Source organism: Plecotus auritus (genome assembly GCF_963455305.1).
Source record: "Plecotus auritus genome assembly, chromosome: 2".
Lineage (NCBI taxonomy): Eukaryota > Metazoa > Chordata > Mammalia > Chiroptera > Vespertilionidae > Plecotus > Plecotus auritus.
In genome coordinates, this window is record NC_137771.1 from 162,011,792 (window position 1) to 162,030,756 (window position 18,965).

Genomic DNA, 18,965 nt, shown 5'->3' on the forward strand with positions numbered 1-18,965 from the left:
GTGTGGAAAGCTTGGCTTTCTGCATTGCTGTGGGCAACCCAAGCCTCCTGCTCGCAGCCATCTTGGTTGGGTTAATTTGCATATTTGCTCCTGATTGGCTGGTGGGCATGGCTTGTGAGTGTAGCGAAGTGATGGTTAATTTGCATATTACTCTTTTATTAGATAGGATTTTCCACTTCAATTTATTTCTTTAGCAAACAAGAAACCTAATGGCAAACCCCCAAGAAACATTATATTTACAAATAGTATGATCATAACTAATGTGTCTAACCAAAATAGGCAAATTATATACATTAAACTTATAGCACATATTGGTCTTAATAAAACTTGAAGACTGCTTCCTGTCACAGCGACACCTGAGGAGTTCGATGTGCCTTCTAAACTATAGGAATTGTGATAGGAAGTGGACTCTTTGTTTGAGAGAGTCACTGACAGAGCCTGATGAGGCTGAAGCAGGGGGCAGTCCCTGTAGGGAACTCGGTTACATATGAGCACACATGAGTTACATGGTTAAGAATGTGAATCGCGGAGAGTAGCAAACAAAATCCCAAAGCTAAGTACCAATATAATACGTTGGATGACTCCACCTGCTTGGACAAGAGTACACACAATAGACATACACAGCACACATCTGGTTAAATGTAAAATCAACCATTGCTAAAGCATTTTCAACATTTAGGAGGAATCTACTGGCAGTGTGTTAATAGCAAGGAAAGCGAAAACAATTAAATAGCATCTCTTTCCAAATATTTAAGAACATCGAGTAAGTGCCCCTTAGGCTGGGTTGTGGTTCTTGGAAGTCTCAGCCTATGAGAACCATATTGGGGACATCAAAGGCTCCTCCCTCTCTCCAAAGAGCAATTCAGTTCAGATGCTGCCACAGAGCCAAATGCTTTTATGGTCACCATGTTTTTTGTTTGTTTGTTTGTTTGTTCCACTCAATATTTGGAACATGCCCGATTCTTGAAATTGAAAAGAAGACAAGAAAACACTATAAGATCAAATGACCCTGGAGGAGCAACAAGACCTGATGGTAAAGGACACCCACATTTCAACTGAAATTCCTCTTCCAGGAGAGTGTGAGTTGTTAATAAGGACATAGAAGGCACATATTGACTCCAAAAGCAGGTCTGTTGACTCCTCTGTTAGTCTCATACTCGACAGGATGCAACCACCCCCATTCTACTCCTTCGACAACTTCCCAGAGCACATTCAATCAGAGTCTCTTGTATTGAGGACAATACTATATTTGGGTTTAATACTGTGAGGACAGTCATCTAGTTTTCCTATGTCAGGATGATAAATTTCCCTGAAACCAAATAAGGATTCTCATTGCATTCTTCTGTTCGATACCATGAATGCAGAAGAATAAAGAAGAGGATGTGACAAATAATATTTTCTAAAAGGTTGGGTTGGGGGAGGTTCCATAACATTGAAAAGCAACCAATTTTTAGCAAAAAAGATCTTTAAAAGAACAGTATTCACAATATTCTTTTGCTATGCATCCACTTTTCTGTCTTGCTTAGCTGGGTACAGAATTATTCTGAGCATAATGTAAGTGTTCAGAATAGAGATGCCTGAAAAGTTGGCAAAGAGAAACTTCAAATGCACGATGCATCCCACTTTCACTTCCCCCTCCTACCACCCCAAATAAGACCAACCTCCCCACTCACTCACCTATCTTCCTCCTCCTACCAGCATGTGTGCTAGGCATGTCAATGCTGACATCCATGTGGGCAGCATGAAACCTATGCTGCGGGTCCTCCTGGCACACGCTCTGCCACTGTGTATAGAGTTGTCTTGGCTGTGCACACTGAAATCTTCGCCATTACGGTGGACTGTTTGGTAGCTTTTTAAAAGAATTGTGTTTTCCCCCCTCTTTTTGAAAACACCCGTTATTTCCTGACTGCCTCAGAGACACCAAGAATAGAATCCTTGACACATCAAATTCTGGAACCTCAGCACTCACCAATACTGTGGTTCCTGATCCAAGCAGTGCCGACTGAGAATCAGCACAGTCTCTTGAGAGTGTCCAGGCCTGGCTGCTAAGCTCCCTGCTCTGATTAGCTTGTCGAGTTCACAGTGTTCCAGAGTGCTGAAGCACAGAAATTAGGGAGGGGAGGTGGAAGGAAAATCACTGGAGCCTCTTACGATCGAACTTCCACTAACTGAGAGGAAATGTCTTATAAATAAACAACAGCAACAGAAACAAAAAAAAACAACACACACACCATCCCGTCCTGCCAGAGGAATGTATATTGTCTCTCGACGGAAAACTTTACACCACACCAGAATGCAGCCATGTCTCCTGAAACTACCTCCCTCGAAACAGAAAGAAAAAGAAGAATCAAGGAGAAAAGGAGAATAAAAAAAGTTTTCATCCTCTTGAATTCTGTTGGGAAGTTCTTGTGCATTCCCAGTAGACAAACTAAACTAAGCAGTTTCAACAGTGTCACTGTTCCAGGATTTTTGAGGAGGCTGCTTATTAGCAAAATTTCATTTCTGCCCAGATCATTGCTGTGCCATCCGGACATTTTCAGAAGGGAAGTTCGGAGGGGGGGGGGGAGGGTTTGACTGTGGAGGAGAGGAAGAAGAGAGGACAAAGGAACACTCCTGGTGAACCCGAATGCCCTAGCCCCAGCCATGAGAAAGCCAGCCCCACCCTCCACCCAACTGCTGCTTGTTGAGGACTTGGTGATGCGGTGTGTTTAATCTACTTACTCTTTCTGCTCGGAAGGCTGAGGTTCCTACATTTCCAGCTCATGCTGGACTGTACCGTAAGCAACAAGTGAAATGAGTTCAGTGATCTCATTCTAGTCCTTCGACTCCTGTCCACATCGCTAAGCGACTGCACAGCTTGGCACAGGCCAGGATGAGTCAGCAGTCTCTGGTCATGAGAGGCCAGGCCTGGAATAGCAGGGGGGTTTAGGTCAGGAGCGAACTGAAGCAGAGAGGCTGTCTGGACGGCAGTGCTCGGCTCGGCAATGTGCGGAGACACTGCAGGTCACAATGAAAGAGCCTCATCAGCTAGGGGGTGAAGACTGTAGGATTGCAGAAAAAGAGAGCAGCAAGGGAAAAATGCAAAACAGCTGCCTACCAAACACAGACAGAACAAATTAGAGTATCACAGTCAGAAAGAGAGGGCACTGGTAGAGCCCTAGAGGAGAAAAGATGCTCATTAAGATTTCTGGAATACCTTTTCTTCCATGCGCTCCCGAGCTTGATTTGAGAAATCAGGTGGTTACCTACTAGGATATACTATCCTAGTATTTTGGTATTGCTTTCCTGATTTGGTAAGTAATGAAACCAACAAATAAAAACGAAGTGCTGCAGTTGAAGTAGCAAAAAGAAGCCCCATACTGCATAAAATATGTATGAGCCTAATATCTCAAAAAGTTATATTTGGGTCAATAGAGTCCTTGAATAGCCTGCAGAACACAGGTCACACATGGTTGAAGAGAAGCACTCCTCAAATAAAGCCTGAGTGAGAGTAGAGAAGAGCTGAGAAAAACGAAAGGCATAAGTTCAACGATGAAACACTAGGGAAATATGCTGTGCCCATATTTCAACTCAATGGGGTCAGCACAGACCTCCATCAGGAAGCAACACTTCCCACCACGAGCAGTAGTACAGTGATATAGCAAGAGGAGAGGGGAAATAAGGTTCAACATAAGCAATCAATCAGTAACCCAACATTTTGTTTGGGAGGAGGCAACTTGCCTTAGATGCCAACTGATAAAGGAAAGTCTTAGTGTCTGAAACAAACTTAGAGGAACTGTATCCAGGAGACTGAAATGGAAACAGAATAGGCAGCAAATAGCAGTGAAGGCCCAAAAATAATGAAGAAAGCCATCCCAAGTCAAATGGTACACAGCAAGAATAGCATGGCAAAGAGAACAAGATCAACAGAATTGGGAAACACCAGTAAAATATTTCTTTAACATTCTTTGAAAAGGAATAATAAGGACCTACCATATATTTCTAATGGCCATCCCTTAGAAATGCACGGTATAAGAAAATGTAAAGTAAATTTTATTTAGCCTCACTGCAGAGAGTGTTAAGTCATCTTAACACATCTACACTAATAAAAGAGTAACATGCAAATTAACCATCACTCTGCTACACCCACAAGCCATGCCCACCAACCAATCAGGAGCGAGCATGCAAATTAATGCAACCAAGATGGCGGCCGGCCACAGATTGAGCAGGAGGCTTGGGTTTCCCTGGCGATGGAGGAAGCCAAGCTTTCCTCCCGCTCTGGCTGGCCCTGAGCTCGCTCAAGGCTACAAAGTTTCAATTGTAGAAGATAAATAAATCCCAGATACCAGGGCCTCTGCTTGGGTTGCTGGGGGCATGGCCGGCCTGCAAACCACAACAGGCCCCTCTCCCAGGCTGCCCCATGCCCCAAGGGAACCCCCACCCTGATCCAGGACACCCTCAGGGCAAATAAGCCGGCCCCACCCGTGCACCAGGCCTCTATCCTATCTAATAAAAGAGTAAAATGCAAATTGACTATCACTCCAACACACAAGATGGCTGCCCCTATGTGGTCAAAGATCCTGCCCCCATGTGGACACAAGATGGCCACCACAAGATGGCCAGCAGGGGAGGGCAGTTGGGAGGGACCAGGCCTGCAAGGGAGGGCAGTTGTGGGCGATCAAGCCTGCAGGGAAGGGCAGTTAGGGGTGACCAGGCCAGCAGAGAAGGGAAGTTGGGGGCGACCGGGCCTGCAGGGGAGAGCAGTTGGGGGGCACCAGGCCTGTAGGGGAGGGCAGTTGGGGGGGACCAGGCCTGCAGGGGAGGGCAGTTGGGGGGGACCAGGCCTGCAGGGGAGGGCAGTTAGAGGTGACCAGGTCTGCATGGGAGGGCAGTTAGGGGCAATCAGGCTGGCAGGGGAGCAGTTAGGCGTCAATCAGTCTGGCAGGGGAGTGGTTAGGGGTGATCAGGCTGGCATGCAGAAGTGCCTAGGGGCAATCAGGAAGGCAGGCAGGCGAGCAGTTGGGAGCCAGCAGTCCTGGATTGTGAGAGGGATGTCCAACTGCCCGTTTAGGCCCGACCTTCGAGGGGTCCCAGATTGGAGAGAGTGCAGGCTGGGCTGAGGGACACACCCCCACGTGCGTGAATTTCATGCACCGGGCCTCTAGTCTTTAATAAATGTTTAACCTTGGGCTAATGAATTTTCTCGCCTCAGTTTCCTTCTCTTTGAAATGGAACATTATCACACTCATTGAATTTATTACAAGGGCTGAATCCATATTTGGCGGATGTTTGGTCCTTATCACAGCAGTCTGTCACATGGTGAACACTCAATAAATTGCTATCATTTTTATTTGACTATCATATCATCCTCATAAGTGCCCAGTGAAAGAATCAATTCTAGTGTTGTCCCACCCAACTGAGTAGAGCCAATATAAAGACTAGTAAAATCAGTTGAGTAACACTCCTCAGAGAATGCTGCTTTCAAAAGCTTATTTTTATCTGTTGAACATACTTAAACACAGAGGACGGTGAAAATCTATTATGTTACAATCTTGATTTGGGGTATCTATGTTGTCAAAGCAGCTTGGAGCTTACCAGAGTCCTATAACTAGAGGCCTCGAAAAGAAGAGGGATGTTTAGAAGCTTCTCCAAAAGCAATAGGATGAAAGTGCTATTGGTCCTGACCGCATGATGAGAGCTTTTCACCAAAGGGGGAATCTTAGTCCAGCTGATCATCCCAGCCTAATTGATTAATTGTGGGTCTGACCATCTGGCTGATGAATGCTGACACCCAACAGTGATTGCTGTGTAACAGGAATCCGGATGTGCTCTCCCTGATGCCTCCCACAATAATGGCAGCTCTGAACTTGAGCTGAGTGTATTCAGGGCTCTTGGCTCAATCTCTTCATGGAACAGTGATTGTGGCAGGGAATATTTTATTAGACTTGGTCAAGCATTATCTCTTCTGATTTCAATTACCCCCTCCTTTCCAGCTCCACACCTACCCTCTCCTGAACCCTCTCTTGTATATAATCACTTCCCATCCACAGCATTCCATCTGTAGTTTCCATCATACTGTCTGATTCTCTCATTTCTGGTTGCTCTATTCAGAAAAATATTTTACTGGTCTAAAAGACTGTATTGCTATTTCATAAGGACTCCTATTGAGACACTTTTAATATATCCCCTTTGCTACTGGTTTACTTCAAATGACTCTGTACTTCCAAATAAAGAAAATTATTTACCTAACTCATGATTAAAAGGCCCCCACACATATGGCCCGAGTTCTGCATGAAGTTAATAGAATACAAGGATTAATAGCAGATAGTTCTTACATCTCAAACCTACACCTGACCCTCGGTTAGTAGTGTCACGTGAAGAAGATTCTCCCCACAAGTTCTCTGGAGAGAGAAGGTCAAATGCATGTAAATGACAGGGATCAATAGCAATGCCCATCCCCCACCCGCCAAAGAATCTACACGGAGCTAACCTGTATGAGAGAGAATTCACTAAGCAAATAAAATCCGAATGCATAAATATAAGCTCTGAGGAATTACAACCCAAATATTTTACTATTTTTTGTGGGAAGTAAACTGACACAAACTGTCCTGCACAAGCTTTTCCAACAAGTCACAACAAAGGAGGATCCTCTGTTTCTCCTCTTCTTTCCCCAGACTGATTACCATCTCAATATTCACCGTTTTCCTTGCTCCCCATCTATGCTGAGTTCTTCTGCATTCCAGGATGGGTCAGTGTTAACTTTCAGTAGAGGATGGCAGTAGCATACTGAACTGCAGAGTTCCAGACTGGGAGTTGGGAAATGTTTTTGGCCTGACTGTCAGTAAACAACTATGTGTCTAGGGCAAGTCAAGTCCCTTAACTCCCTATGTCTCAGTGTCTTCATTGAAAAATGATAGGGTAGGACTGCATGAACTCCACAGTCTCTGCCAACACGAAGATTCTATGGTTCTATAGCTCATTTCCTTTTTCTCTCTGGCATCAACTACTCAACAACTCTGCTTACAGTCACTTCTCTGCTCTCAGTTCCCGATGGAAAAATATCTCTTTCATTTACTACCCAGTATTTGGTATTTGTAACCTCTCTTTCTTTTTTTGATGCTAGATATTTTGAATCATAAATATGAACACATCCAGATAGATGCTTTAAATTTGAAGGCGTTTAAGGAGAATAGCTTTCCCATGTAGAACATTTAGTGCAGCTCAGCATGGAGGAAGCCAGCCGTCCAAAAGTGGAGCAAAGGGGCCAATTCACAAATGAGAGGAAGCCTTTCATAATAAGAGTCTCTAGACTCTTCAATTTATATAAAGCTAAATGCTACCAAATTCCAACTACTTTTCTAATCAATCCCAGACACCATCACAAACACTTAGGACTACAAATATGAGGGCCAGCACTGGCAGTGATGCAGTTCTTATTTCACCTCCACATGTATCGCCAAGTAGGATTTAGGATGGCATAGTAATAAGAGCCAAGAGGACAATCTGTCATTTATTTTCCTCCAAACTTTTTGAAATTTCCCATTTGAGCTCTGTTTCTCAGTTTTAATTTGGTAACTGCCATTTTTCAGCATTTCTTTTAACAGGTTACTAATAATTTCTGATACAGGATCTCATATTTCATTTTGTGCTGCTAGAACTGCTGTTAATATTTCATCTGCCTTCAATTCAGCTCGGAATAAAGGCTGCTAGGTTTTTGATACACTGTTAACACTTTGGGGATTTGATCACCAATGTTCACCCAATTTGTCTGGATCTTGTTAAGTATAAGTAATAGACTGCCTGAATCAGAAATATCTCAAAGTGTGCTATACATTCTAGGGCTTCTTTGAAGTCTCCTATCCTGGATCTTTGATGAGAACAACAACACAATTATTCTGTGTTTTCTTTGCCCAGGCTACTTGCTATTTGCTTCAGTGGTGGTATTCTGGGAGCAGAGTGCAGTGGTTAAGAACCAGGGCTCCCAGGCAGATCTAGGTTCAAATTCTAGCTCAGAAACTTGCTGCAGGTATCACATTAGGCCAGTTCCTTAATCTCCCCAGCCTTTGTTTTCCAATTTTCAAAACAGAAATAATAACAATGTCCACTGCTATTGCTAAAAAGATTCCATAAACTAATGTAAGGTGCTAGGACTTTCTGAGTTATCAATAAATAATGGGTATCATTATTACCTTAGCATTAATAATCTATACATTTGCATTAAAGGGTTATTATGGTTATTATTTTACAACATATTTTAAAGACCAAAAAATTACTTCTGAGTGCAGACTTGTTGTTTACTTTAGTATAGTTTACATTTTCAAGAACTGTCTGTGACATTAAGTAAAATATTTAAAAATTGGTCCTTAGAATCATATGTATAATTAGAAATAGCATACAGTATCATATTTTATATTTCACTTTTCAGTCTAGCATTAAATTCTCACAAGTTTTTGTTCATCTAACAGTCAGACCTAGATAAGGCACATGGTACCAATGCTAATCCATTCCATAAAGAGATGACTTATCATATTTACTTTCCCTTACTCCCAAAGAATATAGATTATTTTAATATTCTTTGATTATGTACCAGTTGGAGTCCATCAGGAGAAAGAAACCACATAGCAATTTTAATAGGCAAAGTTTAATATAAAGAATTATTAACTATAATAGAGGATTGAAGTGATGAGGGAGTAGCTAGTAAGAAGTGGAGAGAATTCAAAATTATATAAGAATAAGCAAATATGAAGAGCATAACTATTTGTAGGGCTGAGATAGAGTGTTCAAGGAAGAGTCCTCTGCACCCCTGGACTGGGATCCAGACCTGGTTGGACAAGGCCCAGCCATTGAATTAATGAAAGGCAGAGAAATGGCTGGGAGCTGTTGTGTGGTGGGTGCTGGGGGGAGCTGCTAGCCACAAGGCGCTGGAGAAACTACCTGTGCCTCAACTGCTAGGCACCAAGGCAGCTGTGTGTGTTGCAGGCGCCAGACCCTGGAGAAACCTTGCACACTGGAGGAGCCTGACAAAGGAGTACAGGGGAACCAGAATAGAGAAATTTCTTCCTCTCTAATGTCTCTCTGAATCCTCTGCTGACAAGCACACTCATACCCTGGAGCAAGGAAAAGTATTTAAAGGTCCCAGATACACGTTTGTGGAGTACACAAGGAAGGGTAAATCTAAGAGAAAGTACATTGATAACCAGCATAGTTATTATTTGTTCACTCTGGAGACAAAATCCAGTGTTCTCAATTTATTATACTACCAATCGCCTTTGATAATAAATTGTCTCTCTGCATAGCCAAATAAATACTGACAGAATCAAAGAAAAATAATATCCTATTAAATAAAAGTAGCATTTGTACAATATTACCCCCAAATACTGCCCACATGTTTAAATTGTTTAAAATTAAAAGATTAGGAAAAAGATGTACAGAAATACTAAACTATTGACCTAAATTTATGCATCAGTGATCTCAGTCCAGAGTTTCAACTAACTGGGTAATCAGGAGTCACTCTTTTTCAAGAGTGGTAAAAGTGGCCTCAATTATCATTTCCCTTTCTCTCTCTTTTTCTTTTTATTGACTGTAGACCCATATTTGGTGTTCCATGATTGTCAACTATGGGTTGCTATTTTTCAGAAAAAAAAAGTATTTTGTAGAGAATTTTTCTCATGATTCTTGTCCTACCCTCAAAGTTAAATAGAGAAGCATCAGCAAAGACCAATGTGGTTCATTCCTCAAGGTAAATAGTGATCACTTTTAGGAATGGTTTTACTTATAGATGGGGAGGTATGTGCCAAATACCTCCCCAATTTTTGCCCAATTCCTTAATTCATTTAAGAAGAGAACAGAACCTTTTATCCTAGAATTAGAGGCAGAGTTTTAAAGCACAAGCCCTTGACTTTAGAAGAGGCTGTGGTGGTGGTGAGGAGCTAAAAGCAATTGGGTGAGAAGAGGTCCTGTGGGGAGAAGACTACCACCAGACTACGACCACAAAGCACCCGTCTCACTCACTTTCCATGTCTTCCTATGCCTGGCCATTCGGGTACTATCTGACCTCGCTATTATGGAAAGGTTCTACTTGTTTCCTCACAGTTGTGTTTTCTGAAAAGCAGAGGTATTGTCAAGCAGAGCAAGCCTCACTCCATTGTCTCACAATCATATTGTAGACAAGAGCTGCCTGCTGTTGTATTTAGGATTTTCTTTGGTTTGTGTAGTGTTTAAGGTCTGAGGATAAACTTTGTGACCTTACATATATTTGATCCCCACCTCCCCAACCACATAAGCACACTCCTCTCCCCTGCAATTTCCAAGTCTAAAAGGAGATGGTGACAAAGGAGGAAGTCCCTGTGTATCAGGCAGCCGTGTCCTTTGGTTCCAGTTTGCCCTTCTGTTCAGCTGGCTTTTCTGCTCTGACCCACTACATTTACCCTGTCGGCTGCTCTTACCAGCAACATGCCTTTTTAATCAGCCTTCCTGGGGTCTGCGTTTGATTACAGCATTTGTGTTCTATTTTGATTCTTTTGTATTGTGCCCTGTGGTGTGAGCTTGAAAGGTGTTATTTATAAAATGAAATTCTATTGTATTGCAACTTGGATTCAAAGAGGACATATAATATTAATGCAGAATGTATTTAATAATATCTTGAATCTATTAAATCAATTTTTTCCTGAGAACACAGAATGGGAGTGAGGCAGTGGGCTGGTAACCAGGTAATGTGATCTAAGTATCACCTGAACTTCCCCACACAAGCACTCTTGAAAGCTGGCACAAGAACCATTCTCTTAACGTCAGGGTTTCCAGAAGGCAGAGACTCCCTCTCCTCAGCCAGACCAGTGTGGCGTGCACCTGTTTAAACATTCAATTGTGGAAGGCCAAACATTTTCCTAGGCATCAGATGCAAATTTTCTGACTAAGGAAACCAGGAGATGAAACATGGATCTGACTTTTTTTATTACCTAGGAAGATTTAGGTAAAGAAGGAAAATAGAATCACCTGTTTCCAAGGAGCTGCTTGCGAGGTTTGTAAAAAGAAATTAATTCCTCATGTTCCTAACTCCTCTCAAAGCGGGCGAAGAAAATCCTAGTGATAGCTAGCAAGAGTGCAGGTTTCTTTACAGATGCTGGGCCTATAGTCAAATGTTCATGGACTAGTCCCCAACTTTATTATGGAGGTGTCCCCAACTTCTTTTACTGCTAATTTTAATGCAAACCACAGACTGCAACATCACTGTATCAGAGCTTGCATATCACATCTGTTGTTCCATACATTCCATTCTTCCCCTCCACCTTTTTGTTTCTCCTGTTGATACATCTGAAATCCTCAATAGCTAAGCTGCTGTTCGGAAAGGGAGCAAGGAGGGAGCAAGTGTGGAATGTGATTTACCAATCCGGCTCCACAAAACTTGCTAAAATAATCTGTCACACATAAAGGAAGCTGGCTGGGCAGTCCTGCAGTGAGCTCCTAGATTTTTACCTGTGCTTACTCACTGGCTCATTATATATCTCGAGGAAATTTAGGTCCAGTTATCTAATCATTAACATGGAAATAACTATATTTATTTTTTCTATATGCATTGAGCTTCTTTTGGGATGAATGAGATTATGGTTGGGGAATGTTCTAAATTTTCTGCACCAAAGGTGGGATACAAAGGCACATTATTAAAATGATAGTTCTGCCCCCCCCCCACCTTTTTTTGGTTCTCTAAATTCAGATATAAAAAAAACATTAGCCGAAACCAGTTTGGCTCAGTGGATGGAGTGTCGGCCTGCGGACTGAAGGGTCCCGGGTTCGATTCTGGTCAAGGGCACGTACCTTGGTTGCGGGCACATCCCCAGTAGAAGGTGTGCAGGAGGCAGCTGATCGATGTTTCTCTCTCACGGATGTTTCTAACTCTCTATCCCTCTCCCTTCCTCTCTGTAAAATATCAATAAAATATATTTAAAAAAAACACCAAAACATTAATGAGGGGAATAAATTGTATACCTTCATTCATAAGTGACATCCCAAAAAGAAAGAAGCTAATATGTGTTCAGAAATACACATCTCAGTCTTGAATGTATCAAATTATAAGCTATTTGCATGAAAATATCATATTAATAATCCTTATACCCTACCATATTGTTTTGCCTTATATAAGTATTCCATCAATATTTGTTGAATTGAGTTAAAAAATGAAATCATACAACTTCTGAGCTGAAATTAGCTAGAAACCATATAAGGACTGTTACCTCATTTTGCAGATGATAAAACTGATGCCCAGATAAATTGAGTTACTTATCCAAATGCAATATTAATAATGCTACAAGTCTTTAGAGGAGTTGTTAAAGTTCTGCCACTGCAAATATATTACTCAATCAATTAAAACAAAATCGATGTTCTTTTCTCAAAATAAAAAGTATTCTTCAGTTCAAATAATCTGAAGTATTCTAATCTAACCAGGGAGGTTGAAGCTTAAAGTCACAAGGGAACCTCATTAAGTTGCCATAGCCCATAAGTGTGCTAGATATGCCAGGTGACTGAAGTTGAACATTTTAACACTGTCTATCCCCAAGTCTATTGGCATATTTTTCAGGTAAAATTAAGGTCATAAAAACAAAAAGTAATGTCAGATACTTGAAATTATATGAGACTCATGGAAGTACAATTCAAAAATGCAATTACTTTTATTTATTATTTCAGTCTACTATTAAGCCATATTGTAGACTGTATGCCAAATCTAAATTCTAGAGTTCAGTAAACAAAATAGGACAAGACACTTTAGCCTTTGTTAAATAAAAAATAAGCAGGCCTAGAGTAAGTAAGGAAATTTCCCTTTAGGGGAAGTTACTTGTGTGATATTTGCAGAAAAAAGTTTGACTCTTGGCTAAGCTGTCTGGTTAAATCAGCACCATAACAATAAAAGCAAGTCAAACTATCTTTTTTGACTGACTTGGCTGTTTTATTTTCTGAATAGTATTATATTTTTCCCCTTTTCTTTATCTTAAATCAGTCAAGATATTTAAATTCTTGACTAGAATGTAAACAATATGTAGGCAGGGTTTTTGTTTTTAATAATCTCCTGAAGACTGTAGCAGAGTGACTGGGATAAAACAGAAACTGAAGCATTGTAAAATTTCAATTATTGTCAAGTAGGACTCTAGGAATCTCCAATGAACTACTTTTTATTTTTCCAAAGGCCCTTTCACATTGAAAGGTCATGGTGAACAGAACTGGGAGAAAAGGGGAGCAAGTGACAGCAATAGGCTAACTACTTGTAACATTTGGAGGGCCTGTTGGAGACTTGCTTGTTATTACCAAGATTTGATTCCAGAAACGTAACCAGGCATTCACAGATCAGGTTCCAATTCTGAACTTGGACTTCATTTCTTGCTCTACCTGCTTAGGCATTCCAGGTTCCACTACTTCTGAACCAATATTCAGGAGTGTTCAGACTATATTAATGTTTCCTTTCACCCGGGTATTGCCAAGGGAATCCTAAAACTTAAATTTTCTGTTCTGTTATCTCCATAATCTGTTAAATCATGTCTGGACTTCTGAGTTGGAATATTATGAATTAATTTACTATGATTCTACTAGAGGCCCGGTGCATGAAATTCGTGCACGGGGGCAGAGGGCGGGGAGGTGTGTCCCTCAGCCCAGCCTGCACCATCTCTAATCCGGGACCCCTCGAGGGATGTCCGACTGTCCAGTAGGATCAGGCCTAAACGGGCAGTTGGACATCCCTCTCACAATCCAGAACTGCTGGCTCCCAACTGCTTGCCTGCCTGCCTTCCTGATTGCCCCTAACTGCTTCTGCATGCCAGCCTGATCACCCCCTAACCATTCCCCTGCCAGCTTGATTGATGCCTAACTGCTCCCCTGCCAAGCCTATTTGCCCCTAACTGCCCTCCCCTGCAGGCCTGGTCACCCCTAACTGCCCTCCCCTGCAGGCCTGGTCCCCCCCAACTGCTCTCCACTGCAGGCCTGGGTCCCCCCCCAACTGCCCTCCCCTGCTGGCCTGATCGCCCACAACTGCCCTACCTTGCAGGCCTGGCCCCTTCCAACTGCCCTCCCCTGCTGGCCATCTTGTGGCAGCCATCTTGTGTCCACATGGGGGCAGGATCTTTGACCACATGGGGGGCAGCCATCTTGTGTGTTGGAGTGATGCTCAATTTGCATATTACTCTTTTATTAGATAGGATAGAGGCCTGGTGCATGGGTGGGGGCCAGCTGGTTTTCCCTGAAAGGTGTCCTGGATCAGGGTGGGGGTTCCCTTGGGGCGTGGGGTGGCCTGGGCGAGGGGCCTGTGGTAGTTTTCAGGCCAGCCATGCCCCTTGGCAACCCAGGAGGAGGCCCTGGTATCTGGAATTTATTTATCTTCTATAATTGAAACTTTGTAGCCTTGAGCGGAGCCCTGCTTGCTCCGTGGCCACAACCATTTTTGTTGGGATTTATTTATCTTCTATAATTGAAACTTTGTAGCCTTCAGCAGAGGCCAAGGCAGGCCAGGGTGTGTGGAAAGCTTGGCTTCCTCCATTGCTGGGGGCAACTCAAGCCTCCTGCTCTCTCCAGCTCCCTGGCTGCCACCATTTTTGTTGGGATTTATTTATCTTCTATAATTGAAACTATGTAGCCTTGAGTGGAGGCCTGGGCTGGCCAGAGTGTGCGGAAAGCTTGGCTTTCTCCATTACAGGGGAAACCCAAGCCTCCTTCTCACTCTGTGGCCGCATCCATCTTGGTTGGGGTTAATTTGCATACTTGCTCCTTATTGGCTGGTTGGTGTGGCTTGTGGGTGTAGCGGAGTGATGGTTACTTTGCATATTATTCTTTTATTAGATAGGATAAGCATCTACTATGTGTCTGAGATGCTAGGAAAATAAATAGGAATAAGCCTTACTTCCTGCCCTTAAAGAATTAGGGAATTTATTTACAATGTAGTGTTTACTTTCCATAGATAGCATACGTGTTCCTCATTTTAAGCTTCTGCTCTTCCTCAAAGTGTCCTTATTCTTTAATAAATTTAATTAGTTTAGTTATCTTGTAGTCTAGCTATGTGCTACCTCTGTTATAAATCATTTTTTAGTTTTTGTAGTACACATTAACTCCCCCCCCTTTTTTTTTTGACTAGTACAACTGGAATAGACACTACTGCTCACCCAATATCCATTCCCCCAATTCTTCCTAGCTACAGACCCCTGTGTTCAGAGTCACAATGTGCTCAGTCCAGGATGAGTTATGCTATTTCTAAACCAATTATGACAAATCTGTTCCCTGACTTTCTTGCCTCCCTAGCAACCAAGGGTAGCCTTGTGACCCAGTTCTAGTCAGTATGATCTACGTGGCAATCTGTTTGAGAGGCTGGTTTTGAGAAAAATTTTTTTCTTTTTTTATAAAGGTAGACGTAAAAGACAATCCTTCTCCTTCCCCCTTCCTCCCTCTCTGAAAATGGACACAATGCTAGGAGTTGCAGCAGCTATTTTGTGATCATAAAGCAACAAGCAGGCAAAAAGGCAAACAATTCCAGAGACGTTGGCTCCAATTTTATTACACATCAGTATTTCCCTACCTCTGGACCTCTTGTTACATGAGAAACACAAACACCTATTTATTTAGGCCGCTCAAGTTAGGAATACATCTCTAACCAATAAATAACTTTTATAATTTGAATTGCCCAAACTGTTCTTCCTAACTGCATGCCATACATTGGTCACATTCTGAGCATTTAATAAATATTAATTTTCTCAGATATACTAGTATAGTAGACAGTCAATATACTGTAGGTAATAAAATTCTCACTCTGAAAGCAAGGGGGAAATTTGTATTAAGCTAAGAAAAGAGGGTTAAACTAGGTTAAAAAAGAAACATTTGAGTCTATAATAAATTCCATGAGAAGAATTTGTTACAACCTGGAACAATTATTAATACAATAAAAGCAAACTTTCAGTTTTCAAAAATTAGTAGAAATATATTTTAAGAAAGCCCCAAAGGGATAGTTGTTTGAAAGAAGAGATGATATAAACACGATTTTTATTAAATATAAAGAAGACAATGCAATGCAATTCTTGCTCTATTTAAACGAAGTAAGGAAACAGCACTTGTTAAATATCACTAGCAACGACATTTTCTCTGTCCCTTAGGAAGCATGACTGTGACTCACCCAAATGCTCCAGACTCCTTAGCATGCTAATTAGCTTCCAAAAATCTTTCACCTGATGTTTGAACCCACAAGTGAGGAAACTATTATAGCATTTGCTTTTGGAGAAAAGACTACATAAGTTGGGACAGAAGCTATTTTCACGGCTTCCAAATATTACAAGTACAGGGGAACGGCTGAGGAAAGAAATAAGCAGCTCTGGGTCGTTTTAGGTTAGTGACCTTAAATATAAGGTGCGATTTAATCAGAAGCCAGAGTAATCATGGCAGGAAGTGGGGAAAAAGACTCGGAGCTGCCTGGAGTTAGGGAGGACTTTGGTGGCAGCATTCAGCCTGAGCTAACACTGCAGGATTTGGTCAGAGACTCCACAAACAAAGGGCTGCATTATGTAATGCATCTTGTATTCCTTTGTGAACTATTCCACAACGAACGGAGTTTCATTAGTTCCCTCTCCTCCCCTCCTCCCCTCCCCACACTCCCCAGTAGACATTTTACCAATTCCACGCTGAGACTCCTTGTTGTCCAGAAGGGAAGCTTTCTATCTTAAATAAAAGTTTAAATTGCAAGGAAAGTAATATATTTTTTCTTCTACAAATCAAACCAAATTAATTTGAACTTTATACTCACTGGGAAAATACTTCCTAAGTTAGGTGGTCAAAAGTAATCTCATAGAAATAATTTCCAAATAATTCAGCAATCGTTAGCAATAATTTCAATCTCTCCCTCAATCTATCATTTTATGGTAGTGTTAGTCTGTTAAGTGTACTATTCATACAGGGTCACCTTTCAATACAGCATTTTATTTGTGAAATTGAAAGTCAGCATTTTCCATGGATGGCACACAGCAATGCATTCTCATAAATAGTATCTCTTTTCAAAATAAAACTTATTTTTATGCCTGTTACGAAGATATTCTTAGATTAAGTTACTCCCTATGCTATCAAATTTAGCTTTGGTGTATAAAAATATATTTTTAGCAGTTTAATTCTTTCATCGATTATTAACTTAAGAGCCTTCCATTATATATTATTTTGATCAACTGTAAAAATAATTTAAGTGCTGAGTAGATTTTTTCCTTCTGACATATAAAATGCTAGTTTAATATTTGTCACTTAGACCCCTGTGAAAGTGACTAAGGTTTACTGGGGAATACTGCACAGGACATGTCTTTTGGCTGAGAATCTGGGTTGTGCATAGTCAAAGTTTAGATGAGAGCCCCCACGACCAAGAGTTATAAAATATCGAGTGGTTGAATCTCAGCAGGTTGCGCTCTTCCTCTGACTTGGTCCTAAATGGATGTCCCAACACTCTGCCATCTCTTGGGCAAAGCACAGGTAAATACACTAAATAGAGAGCTAATCCTGTAATGTATGGCATTTGTGGCTGTTTAAACTGACTACTGTGAGAATTAAGGCTCTACCTAATTTGAGGCCTCAAGATCTTTAGGCTTGAACAAGGTTCTATAAGCAACTCTCTAACTAATAATGATTCTTTATTTTAAAAATACTCTACTTGCAAATGTGATAGGATAAAAAGAAGAGTGAATGGCAAGAGACTGCAGAGGGGAAAGGAATGCCAACAGGACTGGATTTGGTATCCCTGGGCTGAAAAAGAGCACTAGAAATCTTCCACTGTCCATTGGAGAGAAAAATATCTCTCACACATTCCATCTATTAGTTCCGTTGTATTTAACAAGCCCCTCTTTTAAAATGCTAATCTGCCTTGTGAACCTGTAAACTTCATTCACACCTTATTGTTAATTACTTTGATGTTCTGGGATATGATCAACACTTATCTGATACTAGAGGAATTCCTGCAAGGGGCTCTGCCCTCGCAGCCCCAGCTTCCGGAAGGTAGTCCAGAATGTCATCCGGACAGTCTTTCGGCTGTTCTGCCTAATTAGCATATTAGCTCTTTATTATATAGGATTGACAATCTAGGAATAAATAGCTCTGAATGAAAAAGAGTAACTTTGGTGGAGTGGGGTGGAGGTGGTAGTGTAGGGGTTTCATTTGTGGGCATTAGGACATACCAATATTTTTCAGTTTTGTCTAGGAGAATGGCAATAGCTTGGGTACCACAAATTTGAACACTTTTCTGATTACTAATGTCTGGCTGAGATCAGAACAGGTCTGGAAACCTACAAACTTCAAGTTTTAAATACTTAGCCATAGCAAGTTAATTGTGTTTAGTCTTTCCTGGAAAGCTTTCTAGCTAATTCTCACTATCTCCAGAACTCATCAACCTTGGACTCTAAGACTCCTCTGATTCAACCTCCCAGGTTTGAAGCTCAACTGATAAATGAATTTTTAAAAAATGTGATCCAGTCTTTTTTCATTGTCTCTCTAGTTCTTTACCATTTTGGAGATCATGGTATGTAATCCTAGAACATACTGGAAGAAGTTTCAAAAGAATATAAGTTGATATATTAATTCTATATCTATTTTAGTAAGCGCCATTTAATCTGATATCAGAAGGTTGAAAAATTTAAATTAGACTTCAGTTGACTTAAGCTACAAGTATTAGCTGGGCAGAAATTCAAGGAAAAATATTTTATGACATCTTATAACATTATTAATCACCTCTCCTTTTATATGAAAAATAAATATGCTAAAATCTTCACTGTTAAGAAAAGAGGTCATCTCTCCTGCCAAAATGGCTAATTTTAGTTTTTATGTGGTTGGATACATTTGTAAACTATTACATGAAAACATATGGTTGGAACATGCTTCTTCCTTCATGAGCATTCCTCTTTTGGGGCTGAAAAATTTTCCTCAGTTGTTCCATGTGCTATTTTGTTGTTCTGATGGCTTCTTGTTCTAAATAATTTTCTTCCGTTTCCATTGTTAATGAA

At 41.2% G+C, this 18,965-nt stretch overlaps 1 protein-coding gene across 24 annotated transcripts in view; it reads right to left on the reverse strand.

The window, feature by feature from the left end:
• The window catches only part of ZBTB20 (zinc finger and BTB domain containing 20), a 913,066-nt gene that overhangs the window by 291,952 nt on the left and 602,149 nt on the right, over positions 1 to 18,965 (reverse strand). For 3 of the 24 annotated variants that reach the window (XM_080655538.1, XM_080655551.1, XM_080655539.1), the window contains exon 1: positions 2,722 to 2,833. The exons of 15 other annotated variants lie outside the window; for them this stretch is intronic. The gene's annotated coding sequence lies outside the window, so the exon portion shown is untranslated. Of the gene's footprint in view, positions 1 to 1,677; positions 2,062 to 2,721; positions 2,834 to 18,965 lie in introns of those variants that run through there. 6 more of the 24 variants (XM_080655543.1, XM_080655552.1, XM_080655549.1 and 3 more) reach the window with 4 other exon arrangements.